A 17737-nucleotide genomic window follows, 5' to 3' on the forward strand; every position below is an offset into this window, starting at 1 on the left:
TTGCATTCTGATAAGAAAGATTAAAAAATAAGATAAAACGCATTTCTCGTTTAACTCATTTGTACCTATTTAGTACCTAAGTGAGCCGTGCGTGGCTCGTGTTCGTGCCATTTCTTACTTTACATCTTGTTTTTATCGTACTGCCGCCTCGTAATGTTAATTTTCAATTACTGGTGTCACTGAGTTGCTGCCTTGCCTGCCCGTGAGCGGCAGCAGCAGCGCTTATTGATATAAGCTCTGCCGTATTATCTTTGCTGCATTGCTATTACTTCCCGGTTGTCGTGCGTCGACATGTCAGTTGGAACGTGCCAGCAGTTAGTTCGGATCTGGCAGTGTTGTAGTTGGCACACGACGCAAGTTTAGACGGGGCGCGGCTGCAGTGCGGTCCGGACTGCCATGACGCTCCCGACGGTTGCCGACACACAAGATTGGAGTGGGGACCACTTTGGTTGGTCGTCGGTCGACCGTCTTGCCGGACGACGTGTATATGGCCGCCGATCACTTATGGGTTGGCTGAGTGTGCCGACTCGTGATTCGTCCCTGTTATTGTACAGTCACTGCCGTTAGCACTGTTTGGTTCTTCGTGTAAGTGTTCATGAAACTGCGTGTAGTTTGTGTGACTTTGATTGACAAGTTATTTTAAACGTTGTCGGCGTACTGGCTCTGAGGAGTCAGTCGGTTGGCGTGGAGCAGCGAGGAATTCACGGCAGGGCGTAGTTTGGCCGGGGCCCACTGGCGGTCTCTACGCAGTGTCGCAGTGTGTGGCGCTGTTCCCATTGCTACGAGGTCCGTGGCTCACCGACCCTGTACACGAATGTTGAATTTTGATTTAACCCACCAACAAGTCAACACTGTTCACATTGTGTCGTTCGGAGTTCGTAGTCAGCTGTTGGGATTTCCCGAGAGCAACAACGTGCTTTTCAAGTTGGAAAATTCTAGCCACTTTCCGGTGGAGTTTCAATATATTTGGTTATTTGAATTGAAATGCACCTGCGGAAACTTCTGCCTTGTGGCCGATAACGATTCGGTTACCTGCCTCGGCGTTGGTTAAATTTCAGGCATTGTAGTTCCCTCCTCGTGTTGTTGTTGTCCAGCACGGTGTGTAGTTTGACAGCTCCGTGTGTGATTGATTGTGCGCGCCAATATATTCTACGTTGTTCCGTTGAACTCCCTGATGTACCCTGGTAGGGTGAAGTGGAAGTTATCTTGTCAGTGGGTCCACTGACTGTCGGTCCGTTGGGTTGTCGTCGTATCGTGAATGGTTAGCCCGACTGCTTGTCTCACCTAAGAGAGCGTTAGTGTTTCCGTTGCAAGCCGACTCTCGAACAGCTGGGTGTCCTTGTGTGTTGTGTCTTACTTTTTTAAAAATTTGTTCTTGTTGTTGGTACTTGTATGGCTTCTAGCTGGTTTCGTGTTTTCAATTAGAGTTGTTTTACCCTTAAGGCCTTCAGCCCAGTTTAAAGTACAGTTTCAAGTAAGCGCTTTGGCATTAAAAAAAACTAATTTTTAAGTCTTTTGCCTTCAGCCGGTTTCAGTTTCAGTTGTTTGTTCTTAAGGCTTTCAGCCTACATTAAGGAATTGTTTCACGTAAGGGTTTTGGTATTTTTAAAAAAAATTAATGTTTTGGAATTTGAAGTGTTTGGCCTTCAGCCAATCTGAATTTAACTTGTTTATTTCAGCCTAACTAAAGAACTGTTTTAAGATAAGGCTTGCCTTTTAAATTTCTGATTATGCTTGCGTTTAAAGTTATTGCCTTCAGCCGTTTTTAAATTAAAGTGGCTTTCAGCCGGTAATTAAATAGAAAAGATTAAAGCTGTGTGTTTAAAAAATGTATTTGGGGCTCTTGTAATGTTTGATCAGATAATAAAGTTGTATGTTCGAATGTAACTGACAGCCCCTTATTTTGGCCCCTTTCAACAATTTATTGTATCTGTCCTGTCCTGCGGCTTAAGCAGGGCGCCTCACTAAGTGCACTCATCAGTTTTTACCTGAAAATTTAAAACTTCAGATTCTATGTATCTGCGGTGGCTCTAACTACTGAGGTAGAATGTAGACATCTATAAAATAACTAATGTCAAAATACGCGTCTCCAAGAAGTCGTCCTTTATTGCCGTATTTTGAGAGAACCACATATACAATCTTCGTGAAGCTAGTACTTGTTATAAGATTGAAATCTTTTCAGTTATTCGCTGTTTTCAAGGTGTTAACCTTGTCTTTACCGTAACATGATTACAATTATTCTGTTACCTACTAGAACTGTTGTTGTGAGAGGTCGTTTTATTTCTTTATGTACACTAATACTACGGATGTCATGGAGGAAGCGAAATATGTGATATTAAACAATAATCTCATGATGAGACTTGTATCACACATCACACACTCTCCTTCAGTGGCTCTTATTTTCTATAACGTTAACGAACACGGTGTTGTATGTCTTCTTATCTCATTCCCTAAATTGTTGACATTTGCAAATCGAATGCGAAGTCTCTTAACGAAGTAACTTCGAATTGCTCTATTGTGCACCCTATTTCAGTCTTCAATAGAAATAGGTATTCATGGCAGAACTGATAACTAAAAATAAATCCTCCCCTTCACGCTCCAATACACTGTCGTTCATCCGTGGAAGAAAGGTGTACTGCAAGATTAACGCAAATGGAATTCTACATTAAATAATAAATTTCTATACATTCTTTGTGGAACTTTTTCTGTACAGTGCATCAGAAGACAACCTCCATACGCAACAGTGTGGACAAAGTCGAAGAAACGAGTAACTAAACATGAACTCGAGACCATACGGAGGGAACACTGCAAGTTATTTACATATTGAACATATTTGGCGAGAATGATAAGATTAACTCGTTAGTAATATAAAAAAAGCAAGCAATCTACTAAGAGAATGGAAGTGACTGAAGAAACACAGACATAATGTGTTTTATGACTGCAAAAATATAGACAAGTGTAGTTTCTAAAGCTGAGCTTTCAGATTAGAGTGTACAATTAATGAAAATTATGCAATATTTATAGCTGATAATTGTGAAATAATTGACTGTATCCTTACACTATTTGCCCAAAATTCTACCCGACAGTACATCAGAGTCGCTTCATCTTTCAAGAGACATAAAACAGAATCGAATTCACTTCATGCGCTGGCGTCCTGTCGGCACGTCTGTGCACTTCTGTTGACGTGCTGTAAACTCTTCGGTGGTGCCACTGAAGTATTTCTGCCCAAAAGAATATCATAAACGAGTGACGTAATGCTTTTGTTCATTTCGTCATAAGCGTTTATGGGCATTGCTGACAAATGCAATAAGTAAATAACCCTATCTTATACTATGATTAAAGCTATCAGATTTCCTACATATGTTTTGTACATAAACAAAAAATTTACATGTATCACAATGCTCTAATCTGTTTATTGTGGCTTGGGTAATATTCTTACCATTCTGTAAAGCCTTTTGTGCAGTTTTTCATAGTGTGTGAAGGAAAGTTGGAGGATTTCTGGTCTACAAAAAGCGCCAGAGGTAGACAACAGTCATAGCATCAAAGAGGACATATCTATAGAAGATGAACAGGAGGATTGCACGAGCCTCTCTGTGGTATCTGCAGATCGTCTCGAGTCTTGCGCTAACGCATGGGACTGAGACTCGTCCGCACAGACGCTCTCAGAGCTGCCAACTGACTGTCTGTACAGTCGTCATATTACACACTGCTGGTGATCGCTCGGGGCTCGGTGGCCGACACGTTACAGCTGGCTTTGGTGTTCCCAGCCACTCCATCACGGCTGGACACGTCCTGTGTTCTCGCAGGAGGCCTTCACTCCCTGTTGGAGGCGTGTGGTAAGCCAGATGTGGAAGGCCAGAAGCCTCTTCGTTCTCTTCAGCTGCATCTCTCTCTCTCTCTCTCTCTCTCCCCCGGCCTCCTTTCTGCCTAATTCCCCCATCTGTCTCACTTCTTTGCTCTTCCCTGGCACGGTCCGCATTCCCTCTTCCTTAGAACCTTAATTACAACTAAAGAGCTGCAGACGTCCCTTTGTCGTTCTGGCAATTATCCCATGATTAAGAAAGTTTTCGTGATACTCCTATCTTAAAGGAGTGGAAAAGAAAGCTAATTACGCACCCTGTTCTGTGTGGCCGTGCAGCTCCTTATTCACCGACGTCAACTGATCTCGTTTAGTATACTACCAGTTGCTTACGTCGTGACAGCATGTCTGAAAAATTCTATGAATCGAGACCCCAAAATCAGTATAGACATTCTGTTGGAATTACGGTATTAGATAACCTGTCGTCTGCGGACTAACGTCATTACATTGAGCAGTGGAGTAAAATGTTCCAGCTTTTGTCTGTAGACAAATATGGTTTCTTGATTTGGAAAACGTAGCTACTTTTCTGTGCCGAAATAATAGGAGATATTCGAGCTTTTACGTATACTAAGAGAGAGCCATTCGTTGTGGGATGTTATATGGTAATTGTTCGTCAAATAGCGGCTATGTCTGGGGTGAAATCTACTGCGGAGCATGGGTGCGAGTCATGGTTTGCGGGTCATGGTTCCATATAGCATTACTTAATTTGTATTTACTTTGGTCAGATGTGATTCTACCGGACTACAAACTTATTTCTGCGACATACTTCAAGAACGAGAAATATATAGGAAAGAAACCGTGTCATTCTACTCCAAAGTAGGTCTAACACTACGAATTCTCTTTCCTATAAAGTTTTGTCAGCCTGGTAAGTAATACGAGAGGACATTGCTGAGAAAGGTCTTGTTCTGCCAGAAACTTAGACTATTGCTACTTATGGGAAGAGTATGATGTTTATAATGGTCATTATCATAACTGCCATCTACACCTACATCTGCATGGATACTCTGCGAATCACATTTATGTACCTGACTGAGGGTTCACAAACCTTTATTGTTCCAATCTCGTATAGCGCGAGAAAAGAACGAACACCTATATCTTCACTTAAGAGCTCTGATTTCCTTTATTTTATCATTTTGAGCGTTTCTTCCAACTATTATAAGCATCTCGCATTGCAGTCCACGTGAAATTTCGAGCTTTTCTAAAAGCTCGCGAATCTTGGGGATTTTGGGTCTGTTTAAATTTGGCATGTTTGCTTCGTTGTTTCTCCAAAAGTGTTCTAACCTGTTTTGTGTACCAAGAAGGCTCAGATCCGTCGTCGTTGTATAAGTCTCTCAACTCCAGCTGATACTATTTCTTTGAATTGTAGCCACATCTGTTCTACACTTATAATATTAATCTGGAGGAATGGAGATCGGCTCTCAGGAAAGCGTCAAGTGAATTTTTATCTGCTTTTTTTGAATAGGTGTATTTTTCGTTTATTCTTGGAGGATTTGTGGGTTTCAATATTCAGCCTCGTTACGACAACCCTGTGTTCACTAATTCCTGTATCCGTTTTAATTGTCATTATTAACTCAGGATTGTTTGTTGCTAAGAGGTCAAGTATGTTTTTACAGCTGTTTACTATTCGCGTGGGCTAATGAACTAACTGATCGAAATCATTTTCAGAGAACGCTTTTAGCACAATTTTGGATGACATGTTATGCGTACCTCCGAAATTCTTCCTGTGTTCGATCTGCACCCTTTGTGACTGAAGCCCTTTTTGTGTTTTTCCGAGATCCTATAATCTAAAGAAGCCGCCCAGTCCAAGCCGCACAGCCCCTGCTACCCATGAACCCGCCTCCCTGCGTATAGTGGACTCGTGATCTATTCAGTGGAACCAGAAACCAAACAACCCTTTGGCGCAAGTTACGGAACCTGCATCCTACCCGGGTCGCAGAACCGTCTGAGCCTCTGATTTAGACCCACCTCTAGGAACTGCACCAAAGGCTCGAAATCTGGCAGCCTTTACTGCTTCTATTAGCTGCTCAAAACCAGAGAGAATCTCTTCTGGTCCAAAGTGACAAACGTCACTGGAAGCGACTTGGGCCACCACCTGCAGCTGGCTGCACCCTATACTTTTTGTCCCTAAAAGGTCCCATAACGCGCCTAACGATGGAGCTCTCAACTATCAATAATCCCACGCTCTGTTCAGATCTTGCAGGCTGAGAGTTTTCCTCTGAAACGGGACAGGCGACAGCACCTGGCTCAGCAACAATGTCAGCGACAGACAGCACCTGGAACCTGTTTGTCAGACTAAACGGGGAAGCCTTACGTGCGGCCCACTGGGAAGTCTTTCGCCGCCTGCTACGCCCGGGGCGACCACCCACACGACGCTAACTGAGGGGTCAGCCACAGTGCGAGTAGTGAGGACCTATCGGAGGACTCGGACGTTCTGGACGTCTGTTGGATCCCCATGGCCGGCCCAAAACAGTGGTGCCGTTTAACAGCATAGCTGTGTAACCAAAACCATCACAGTGTGGCGCTGAGAGAGAAGTGTCACCAACTTGGCTGCATTCACAAACAACGATCATACTCTATATCAACAGTCCAAGACCGTGAAAAACTTAACTATCAACATAAACGAACTGTCGGCATGTGCTGTGGAACTGTACACATACAAACAAATAGAAGAAATAAGAAAAGGCAGTACACTCAACGGCGCTCAAAAGTTTCAAAGGTTTGGCCTGGAATTCAAACACTAACGCTCGCTTAGGAGAGACAGGTAGTCGGTCCAAACATTCTTGATCTGACTACAACCCAAGCGACAGACAGTCTACAGACCTACCGACAGGATAAGTTCCACGCCACCCGACCGAACACAACAGGGCGTTCAAAGGAACGACTAGGAAGTATTGGCGCCCACAATCAATTGTACACTGAGCTGTCAAACTACACACCATGCTGGTCAGCGACAACACGATGAGCAAAATATACTTCCTGAATACACGTCAACGGCCAGGGTAGGTAACCGGAACGTTAACGGCCACAAGGCAGAATATTCCGCTCGTGCACTTCAATTCAAAATAATCAAGTAAGAGTTAAACTCCACTGGAGGGTGGCTAAAATTTGCCAACTTGAAAACACACGTTGTTGCTCTTGGGAATATCAGTCTACTGACTGGTTTCATGCGGCGCGCCACGAATTCCTTTCCTGTGCTAACCTCTTCATCTCAGAGTAGCACTTGCAACCTATGTCCTCAATTATTTGCTTGACGTATTCCAATCTCTGTCTTCCTCTACAGTTTTGCCGTCTACAGCTCCCTCTAGTACCATGGAAGTCATTCCCTCATGTCTTAGCAGATGTCCTATCATCCTGTCCCTTCTCCTTATTAGTGTTTTACACATATTCCTTTCCTCTCCGATTCTGCGTAGAACCTCCTCTTTCCTTACCTTATCAGTCCACTTAATTTTCAACATTCGTCTATAGCACCACATTTCTAATGCTTCGATTCTCTTCCATTCCGGTTTTCCCACACTCCATGTATCACTACCATACAATGCTGTACTCCAGACGTACATCCTCAGAAATTTCTTTCTCAAATTAAGGCCGGTATTTGATATTAGAAGACTTCTCTTGGCCAGAAATGCCTTTTTTGCCATAGCTAGTCTGCTTTTGATGTCATCCTAGCTCCGTCCGTCATTGGTTATTTTACTGCCTAGGTAGCAGAATTCCTTAACTTCATTGATTTCGAGACCATCAATCCTGATGTTAAGTTTCTCGCTGTTCTCATTTCTACTACTTCTCATTACCTTCGGCTTTCTCCGATTTACTCTCAAACCACTCTTATTATTCCCTTTTGGTTGTTGTACATATTGTATATGACCCGTCTCTCCCTATAGCTTACCCCTACTTTTTTCAGAATCTCGAACAGCTTGCACCATTTTATATTGTCGAACGCTTTTTCCAGGTCGACAAATCCTATGAAAGTGTCTTGATTTTTCTTTAGCCTTGCTTCCATTATTAGCCGTAACGTCAGAATTGCCTCTCTTGTCCCTTTACTTTTCCTAAAGCCAAACTGATCGTCACCAAGCGCATTCTCAATTTTCTTTTCCATTCTTCTGTATATTATTCTTGCAAGCAGCTTCGATGCATAAGCTGTTGAGCTGATTGTTCGATAATTATCGCACTTGTCAGCTCTTGCCGTCTTCGGAATTGTGTGGATGATACTTTTCCGAAAGTCAGATGGTATATCGCCAGACTCATATATTCTACACACCAACGTGAATAGTCGTTATGTTGCTACTTCCCCCAATGATTTTAGAAATTGTGATGGAATGTTATCTATCCCTTCTGCCTTATTTGACCGAAAGTCCTCCTAAGTTCTTTTAAAATCCGATTCTAATACTGGAACCCCTATCTCATGTAAATCGTCTCCTGTTTCTTCTTCTATCAAAAAAATGGTTCAAATGGCTCTGAGCACTATGGGACTTAACATCTATGGTCATCAGTCCCCTAGAACTTAGAACTACTTAAACCTAACCTAAGGACAGCATACAACACCCAGCCATCACGAGGCAGAGAAACTTCTTCTATCACATCTGATAAATCTTCACCCTTATAGAGGCTTTCAATGTATTCTTTCCACCTATCAGCTCTCTCCTCTGCATTTAACAGTGGAATTCCCGTTGCACTCTTAATGTTACCACCGTTGCTTTTAATGTCATCAAAGGTTGTTTTGACTTTCCTGTATGCTGAGTCTGTCCTTCCGACAGTCATATCTTTTTCGATGTCTTCTCATTTTTCCTGCAGCCATTTCGTCTTAGCTTCCCTGTACTTCCTATTTATTTCATTCCTCAGCGACTTGTATATCTGTATTCCTGATTTTCCCGGAACATGTTTGTACTTCCTCCTTTCATCAATCAACTGAAGTATTTCTTCTGTTACCCATGGTTTCTTCGCAGCTACCTTCTTTGTACCTATGTTTTCCTTCCCAACTTCTGTGATGTCCCTTTTTAGAGATGTCCATTCCTCTTCAACTGTACTGCCTACTGCGCTATTCCTTATTGCTGTATCAATAGCGTTAGAGAACTTCAAACGTATCTCGTCATTCCTTAGTACTTCCGTATCCCACTTCTTTGCGTATTGATTCTTCCTGACTAATGTCTTGAACTTCAGCCTACTTTTCATCACTACTATCTTGCGATCTGAGTCTATATCTGCTCCTGAGTACGCCTTACAATCCAGTATCTGATTTTGGAACCTCTGCCTGACCATGATGTAACCTAATTGAAATCTTCCCGTATCTTCCGGCCTTTTCCAAGTATACCTCCTTCTCTTGTGATTCTTGAACTGGGTATTCGCTATTACTAGCTGAAACTTGTTACAGAACTCAATTAGTCTTTCTCCTCTTTCATTCCTTGTCCCAAGCCTATATTCTCCTTTAACCTTTCTTCTATTCCTTCCCTACAAGTGCATTCCAGTCGCCCATGACTATAAGATTTTCGTCCCCCTTTACATACTGCATTACCCTTTCAATATCCTCATACACTTTCTCTATCTGTTCATCTTCAGCTTGCGACGTCGGCATGTATACGTGAACTATCGTTGTCGGTGTTGGTCTGCTGTCGATTCTGATTAGAACAACCCGGTCACTGAACTGTTCACAGTAACACACCCTCTTCCATACCTTCCTATTCATAACGGATCCTCCACCTGTTATACTATTTTCTGCTGCTGTTGATATTACCCGATACTCATTTGACCAGAAATCCTTGTCTTCCTTCCACTTCACTTCACTGACCCCTACTATATCTAGATTGACCCTTTGCATTTCCCTTTTCAGATTTTCTAGTTTCCCTACCACGTTCAAGCTTCTGACATTCCACGCCCCGACTCGTAGAACGTTATCCTTTCGTTAATTATTCAATCTATTTCCCATGGTAACCTCCCCCTTGGCAGTCCCCTCCCGGAGATCCGAATGGGGAACTATTCCGGAATCTTTTGCCAATGGAGAGATCATCATGATACTTCTTCAATTACAGGCCACAAGTCCTGTGGATACACGTTACGTGTCTTTAATGCAGTGGTTTCCATTTCCTTCTGCATCCTCATGTCGTTGATCATTGCTGATTCTTACGCCTTTAGGGGCAATTTCCCACCCCTAGGACAAGAGAGTGCTCTGAACCTCTATCCGCTCCTCCGCCCTTTTTGACAAGGCCGTTGGCAGAAAGAGGCTGACTTCTTATTCCGGAAGTCTTCGGCAGCCAATGCTGATTATTTATCAAAATTTAGGCAGTGGCGGGGATCGAACCAAGGACCGAAGATTATCAATCAAAGCCGCTACCCCTAGACCACGGGTACTCACAGGTAGCAGTTGCATTCGAGAATCGGCTAATGGGGCCTTTAGTAACGAGATTCGAATTTCCCAAGTGACCGCCTGACTGGGTATGTCCTGTAGTGGACTAACGGGCACCCCATGTAACACGTTACGGTGATCCCAGGAATCACAACTGCCGACGATCGAACTAAGAACCGCACATTGCCCATCAATGCGACAACTTTTGAGTCTGAATTACTAATAAATAGAGGAAAGGAAAAACGAAGATTTTAAAGTTTAACGTGGTCTACATAGTCTCCTACCACTTGAGTAAAATGTAGAGAACGTTCATAGAGTCCTGTGAAACTGTCAGAAAAGTACTTCTGTAGGCTGTTTCCAACTCGGACATCACACAGGCTTTATGTTGAAACGCCCTGCTAAACCCGCAGGACAGAACAGGTAGTTTAAACTGTGGAAAGGGGCCAAAATAAGTGTCTGTCAGTTACACTCGAACATACAACTTTATTTATTTGACCAAACATTAGAAGCGCCAATAAAATTTAAAGAAAGAAACACAGCATTAATTTTTGGAACTTAATAACTGGCTGAATACACCACACAATCTCATGCCTTAAATGCAAGACGACTTTAATTTAAAATCGGCTGAAAGTCAATAACTTAAATCTCAAACCAAAATCAGAAATATGAAAGGATGAAGGCCTTATCTTAAATCAGTTCTTTCAGTTAGGCTAAAGGCCCAACGATCTCACACCTTAAGAGCAAAACAACTTCAATTTTCAAAAAAATCGGCTTAACGCCCATCTCTTCAGACTCAAATGAAAACTTAATTTTTAAATGGCAAAAAGCCTTATCTTAAAACAGTTTTTTAATTAGGCAGAAGGCCCAAACAATCTGACACCTTAAGAGCAAAACTACTTTAATTTAAAAATCGGCTGAAGGCCCATCACTTAAGACTCAAGAAAATTAAATTTCTAAAAGGGCCAAGGCCATACTTAGAACAGTTCTTTAAATTAGGCTGAAGGCCCAAACAGTCTTATGCCTTAAGGACAAAAATCGGTTGGAAGCAATACACATAAAAACAACAAGAAGAAATAAGAAAAGGCAGTACACCCAACGACGCTCAAAAGTTTCAAACACTAACCGCTCGATTAGGTGAGACAGGCAGTCGGCCCAACCATTCTTGATCTGACTACAACCCAAGCGACAGACAGTCTACAGACCCACCGACAAGGTAAGTTCCACTCCACCCGACCAGTACACAACAGGGTGTTCAAAGGAACAACGTAGGAAGTATTGGCGCCCACAATCAATTGTACACAGCTGTCAAACTACACACCATGCTGGTCAGCGACAACACGATGAGCCAAATATACTTCCTGAATTTACGTCAACGGCGAGGGCATGTAAACGGAACGTTAACGGTCACAAGGAAGAATATTTCGCTGGTGCACATCAATTCAAAATAACCAAGTCGAGTTAAACTCCACTGAAGGATGGCTAAAATTTGCCAACTTGAAAACACACGTTGTTGTTCGCGGGAATGCCCCAACAACCGACAACGATAACCAAATGACACAATGTGAAGAGTCGTGACTTGCTGGTATATTATGTCAAAACTTTAGTGTCCAGGATCGTTGAGCCACAGACCTCATAGCAATGGGAACAGCACCACACACTCCGATCGTACGTAGTCGCATCCAGCGGCCCTGGCCAAACCACACGGGGCGGAGATTTTCTCACTGCTCCACGCCAGCCGACCAACTGATCCCACACAGCACAGCGCCAGGCCAAAGATACTACAAGGTGAAAATATCAATCACACCACTGCTGCCACTCGTGGAGGGGGAGGATAACAGTATAATCGCAATAACCCGGGAGACTAAACACAGAATAGCAACCAAGGTTTAACCCAACGTATAACATATGCTAGCCACGGCTCACATGTGAACTTGAGCACCCTGTCGTTTAGCGGTAGTTCCGTATTCATAGCATGAAATTTCGTCACCTATGATGTTTTTTCTAGAAAAGAATTATTTGCGGCATTTCAGTCAAATGGCGGCATCTTATTTCGTGATACGTGACATTGCCTCTGTTGACGAGTCGTGATGTATGCGACAAAATCAGCATATGTTTTCTTATCTTTAAAACATTATGGAGAATATGTGGAAACTTGTTCAGAGTTGTTTGTCAATTGCAACTTGTGCCACAACACCATTAAGACACTATGACAGCGCGTCCACTACATAACCCTGATTACACATGACTGACAGGACGGATGCACACCGGTTCTTTGGAAGTGTTACTTTAAGGTACCACATATTACTGCACCGAGATCATCTGTATGCCAAAAATATAATGACTCTCAGAACGTTTTGTACAGTCGATATATGGCAATTGTGCCATTCTCTGAAGTGGAGAGGTTATGGGTTACTTTACTCTCGGTCAGCCCTCCTATCATATTCTTCCCATCCTCACCACTCCCTCCTCCCCCCCCCCCTTAAAAGTTATGGCCACCTCACCGTTCCATTTCAAATGGTGGAAACAGCCAAATTATTTATACAACATTAATCATTGTAATCAAGCATCGTTTCTATTCAAACAGTAATTGCATGTAAGTATTAGACTATTTTAGTGTTAGACAGTTATCACAACCACCATCTCTGGACAAATAAATAACAATTTCATATTGTGTAGGGCTAGCAGGAGCTTTTTGTTTATTTCCTAACGTTTTCCCCATGGCTTCACCTGTGAATGCATCAATACATGTACCGAATGCGTCTCTTCCTCCAACTCTCTGCGTCCACCTCTTCCTCTATCTGTCTGCCCACCTCACACTCCCACATCTATCTGTCTGTCTACGTCCTCCTTTCCTCTCTGTTTACCTCTTCATTTTTTCTTCTCCCTTTTATCGTCCTTCATCCCCCATTGTGTGACCATGTCTTCCACTTTCCTTAATCTGACCATGTCCAAAACCGTCTCTCTCTCTCTCTCTCTGGGCTTCTCCTGTTCCTTTCCCACCTGGTTACTACCACCTTCCACCTGCCTCATGCATGTCCCCCTCATCCCCTCTCTGTACATTTACTCCTTCTCCTCACTCTGTCCACCCAATTCTCCTGTACATCTCAACGTGTGCCCTATCATTCTCACAGCACACACACATGGCCTGTTCAGTAAAGCTCTGTAAATCAGGCTGATTATAGTCCCACAACATGTATATTATGTATGGTAGGCTACACATAAGGAGCTGGAAAATCATTTACTTGCGGCTGAAGTACAGGCTGCTACTCAAAGTAGGTCAACAAAACAGCAGGGACATTTTGTAGGCCAATACTTTTCCGACGAAACATGCTGTCATTCAAGGCAGCCTATAGGCCAGGAGCGGAAAACACTCCTATTGAAGCTAGATGTCTATATACAACACAGTGCAGATCTCATGATGTCTGCTCTTTCTGTGTCAAATCTGCTTGAAATCGATCCAGGATTTCGTGAGGAGATCTTGAACTTACAAGCAAAAAAAGATGTATCCAAACAATTATACTGTGGTAAGGATATATTACTTAAACAGCTATATGTTTATATAATTATGAGATCATGAGCAAGCCTCACAATATCCCCTAAAACGCTCTGAGTAGAAAATGCGGTTGCTCCACTTTCCACCACGCAACACTTAGCTCACATGACTGAATGCCTGCCGCTGGGCCCGTCGTGCTATCCCAGGTGCATCAGCCAGTTTGCCTTGCCTGCCACTCGTTGATTAATGGTTAACTTAGCAAGCGTCTTCCTTCCCACCCAGTCAGCTGCCCTAGTACTGCGAATTACCTGCACCGGTACGAAGTGACCACACCACTGAAAGATATGAGGAATTCTTCCAGATACAAACTGAAAGATGTACATGCTAAGATTTGTCGGGATTTCTTGTTTTAGATGTATGAAATCGCGCGCGTAAGGTTTCAACTGCTTAGACATGAGCGCACAGCCTCGACTGAGATGTTGCGCCGCACAGAGATGAGTCATAGGTATATTTTCTCTGCGGACACTTGCTCCGGATTTACCTGTTGATCACAAGGAGATGAGAGAAATCAGGCAGTTGAGCATTGGTGTTAGATGTGAACAAACGAGTTTCTGTTTAATAACATCAAGACTCAAATAGTGGGTATTTTTTGAAATATATTATGAATCAGTAGAAGACTTATTAGGTGTACATTTGCACAATAATATTTGTGTAGAGTGGATTACAGCTAATTAACAAGTTATTTACGGCGGCGGTTCGGTAATGTGCCGTTCAGACATCAAAGTCAGGAAACTTTCCACTTCCCATTTCTTTTTTGTTAGGACTTAACTGTCATTGAGAAATAAAGCATTTAAGGTTTAGAATTTTGAATTTTGTTTAAAGAGAGATTATACATGTGACGTTAAATTTTTGTAAGATCAATTTTTGTAATTCTTTCATTATTGTTATGTGATTTCAGAGGAAGCTTAAGTATTTCTGAAGTTTCATTAAAAGTTATTATTAAAGAAATTAAACTGGAACTGAGTTCACTTAAAGCAGAGTCGGTTTCTACATCATAAGAGTCAGTTAATCCTCAATTATTTAAATACCATCACCAAAAATAATAAACCGAATGTGACAGAATGTTCTGAGAGTAAGCTTAGCTATGTGTATCACAGTAGACAGATTTCTCAGCTCTGTTGGCAAGATGTTCAGTAGTTATGAGAGCAGTTGTACCTAGGTAAGAGAAATTGTGTAGAGAACAGATTCTTTTTTAGTTACATTTCACAGGGACCAAGTTCGTTTTCGATGTAATTAGTTTTCTTTTGTCAGAGTTGATAGATTTTGTTATTACTATAACTTGATACGATTTTCTTAAGATTCTCGCAGTCAGATTTATCTTGCGTTCTCGTAGCTGATTCTTATCATAAGCAGTTAGCATTAAGCTACATAAAGATTCAGGTTCACTTACATTCACTAAAATAAATCGAAACAGATAACTTTCAGTGTGTATGTAGTCTAGAATGACAGCACTTTTGTGCCTAACTGTCCAGATAGAATGTTCGTTTCTGCCCTTGGTGCTAGTCTGAGCCTGCAGCTACACTGTTTGTCCACAAATAAGTTTCGACAGGTCTGACGGACAAACCGACAACATGTGTATACACTCTACCGATGCAGGACCCAGGTATCTACGTGCCAAGACAGCCTGCCGCCGCACTGTTCATTCAGAAACTATTTTCGTCCCATGTGACACATATCCAGAAGGCTACACATGAAACTCTCGGTCAAGGTTAGATCTTGACACCTGCATGCCAGTGAGATAAGAAGCCTGCACGTTTGTACGTTTCAATCACTTTATTTACAAACAACTTTTGATCTACTGTGGTATGCTATATAGCAGAATTGTGATGACTTGACGGCAATTGCTAAAAACGTATGTAGACATTGGGATGTAAATGTGAAATTTATAAGGATGTGTGGCAGTTCAGCTGGAACAGTATTGTAGTTGATTCTTAAGCAGAAAAATGTTGCTGGGTTTATACAAAACAGATTACCCCCTTTATTGCCATCCAACTGGCTGAGTCACAATCACCTCCATTTTCTCTTTTCTAACGTGAAAGTGAAAAATAAGAAAATACATGATACATTAAATACATATATTTAATTTCATCTGAAAATTAACGTCTACAATTTTACTACCTGTACAGTTCAGCAGAACAGAAGGAAGACTATCAATTTAACTACATGTTTTCACATTACAATCCTTATAACAGTACCGATAGTGAGAAATAATTACATCGTTCCAAAACATTGAAGATACTCTATGAGAGCCGTGTTAAGTTTTTTATAATGAGACTAGCAGTTGTTTGAGCAACAAATAATGGTCTGTTGCACTGAAATAATGGTACTCTTCTACCAGATTTTATAAATTTCTAAAAGCTGTTAACAAAGATTTTTTAGATATAATCCACTCAACCAAGAAGTAAGCACCAGCAATTCTCATTAACACCTTCGAGTCCTAGCAGCAGCAACGAGATTTCTTCAGGAAAAATTTCTCCTAGAATAGGATGTCTGGATTCAGAAGATTTCGTGAAATCAGAGACTGAATGGGAGTGTTCAAAGTACTGAAAGATGTTTCTGTGTTTACAGTTTGTAATGTACATTCATCTTCATGACTTAGATTAGTGACTAACATTATCATTTCGTATTCGTCGGATTTGACACCTATTGTCATAAATTTATTCATTTAATTGGTTGTTCTTCTTCGGTTATACGACAACAGCATTGCCACAGCGGTAACACAAGTTCCCTTCAGATCACCAAAGTTGTAGGACTTCGCTAGCATTTGGGTGGGTGACGGTCCGGGCGTGCCGGGTGCTGTTGGCAAGCAGGGCGCGCTCAGTCCTTGTGAGGTCAATTGAGGAGCTACTTCATCGCGAAGTAGCGCATCTGGTCACGAAAGCTCACAGCGGCCGGGAGAGAGGTATGCTGATCACATACCCCTTCATATTCGCATCCAGTGACGCCTACTGTCTGAGGATGACACGGCAGTCAATCGGACCGTTGATCATATCGAGACCTGTTCGGACGTATGACACCAGCGAAATGGCTTTTGCTCCATGTATATTTTTCTTATATCTCAGTCATTATTAGGCAGACGTCCACAAATCAGCATAGATTTAGAAAGCATCACTAATGAGAAACACAGTCTGTCTTCTCTCCCATGATATCTCGCAAGTCTTGACTAGAGTGCTACCGAGACATGCCATATTCCTGTATTTCTGGAAAGCATTTCATGCGGTGCCCCAGAGCAGACTGTTAACGAAGGCGAGGGTGTACGAAGTATTTTTCCAGATGTGTGAGTGGCTCGAAGACTTCTTAACTGTTAGATCCCTGTAAGTAGCCCTACATATCGAGTTCCCATCAGAGACACGGGTCTGGAGCGATCCAGGGAAGTTTGATAGAACCATTCGCATTCTCTATATACATATACCATCTGGTGGCTGGGATAAGCAGCCGTCTGCAACTGTTTGGTCACGACGTTGCACTATATGGAAAAGTATCGTCGTTGAGTGACCTTATACCGGATGACATTGACAGAATATCTGTTTGGTCTATGAATGATAACCTGCTCTAAGTATAGGAAAATGTAATTTAATGCAGATAAGGAAGAGAAACAATTGTGTTAATTTCGAATGCCGTATTAGTGTTGGCTGCTCGTTATGTTGACGTGGATTACATATCTAGGCATTATGTTGCCAAGTGGTATGAAATGGGAATGCGAAAGATTGTCTTCGAATTATTGGAAGAATCTTAGGGAAATGTAGCTCATTTGCAAAGGAGACTGCCTATAAAACACTTACGGAAACCTTTCTTGACTTCTGCTTGAATGCTTCGGATTCCCCCCCCCCCCCCCAACAGATATGATAGAAGGATGACAAGGACGAAAACCAGAAGTGCGCTGCTAAATTTGTTACCAGTAGATCTGATAAGTGCGCGGGTGTTATAGAAAAATGCTAGTTATATACAGGGTGAGTCAGGAGGAAAGGTACATGCTTTGAGACGCGATAGT

The sequence above is a fragment of the Schistocerca piceifrons genome, chromosome 7, assembly GCF_021461385.2.
Source record: "Schistocerca piceifrons isolate TAMUIC-IGC-003096 chromosome 7, iqSchPice1.1, whole genome shotgun sequence".
Lineage (NCBI taxonomy): Eukaryota > Metazoa > Arthropoda > Insecta > Orthoptera > Acrididae > Schistocerca > Schistocerca piceifrons.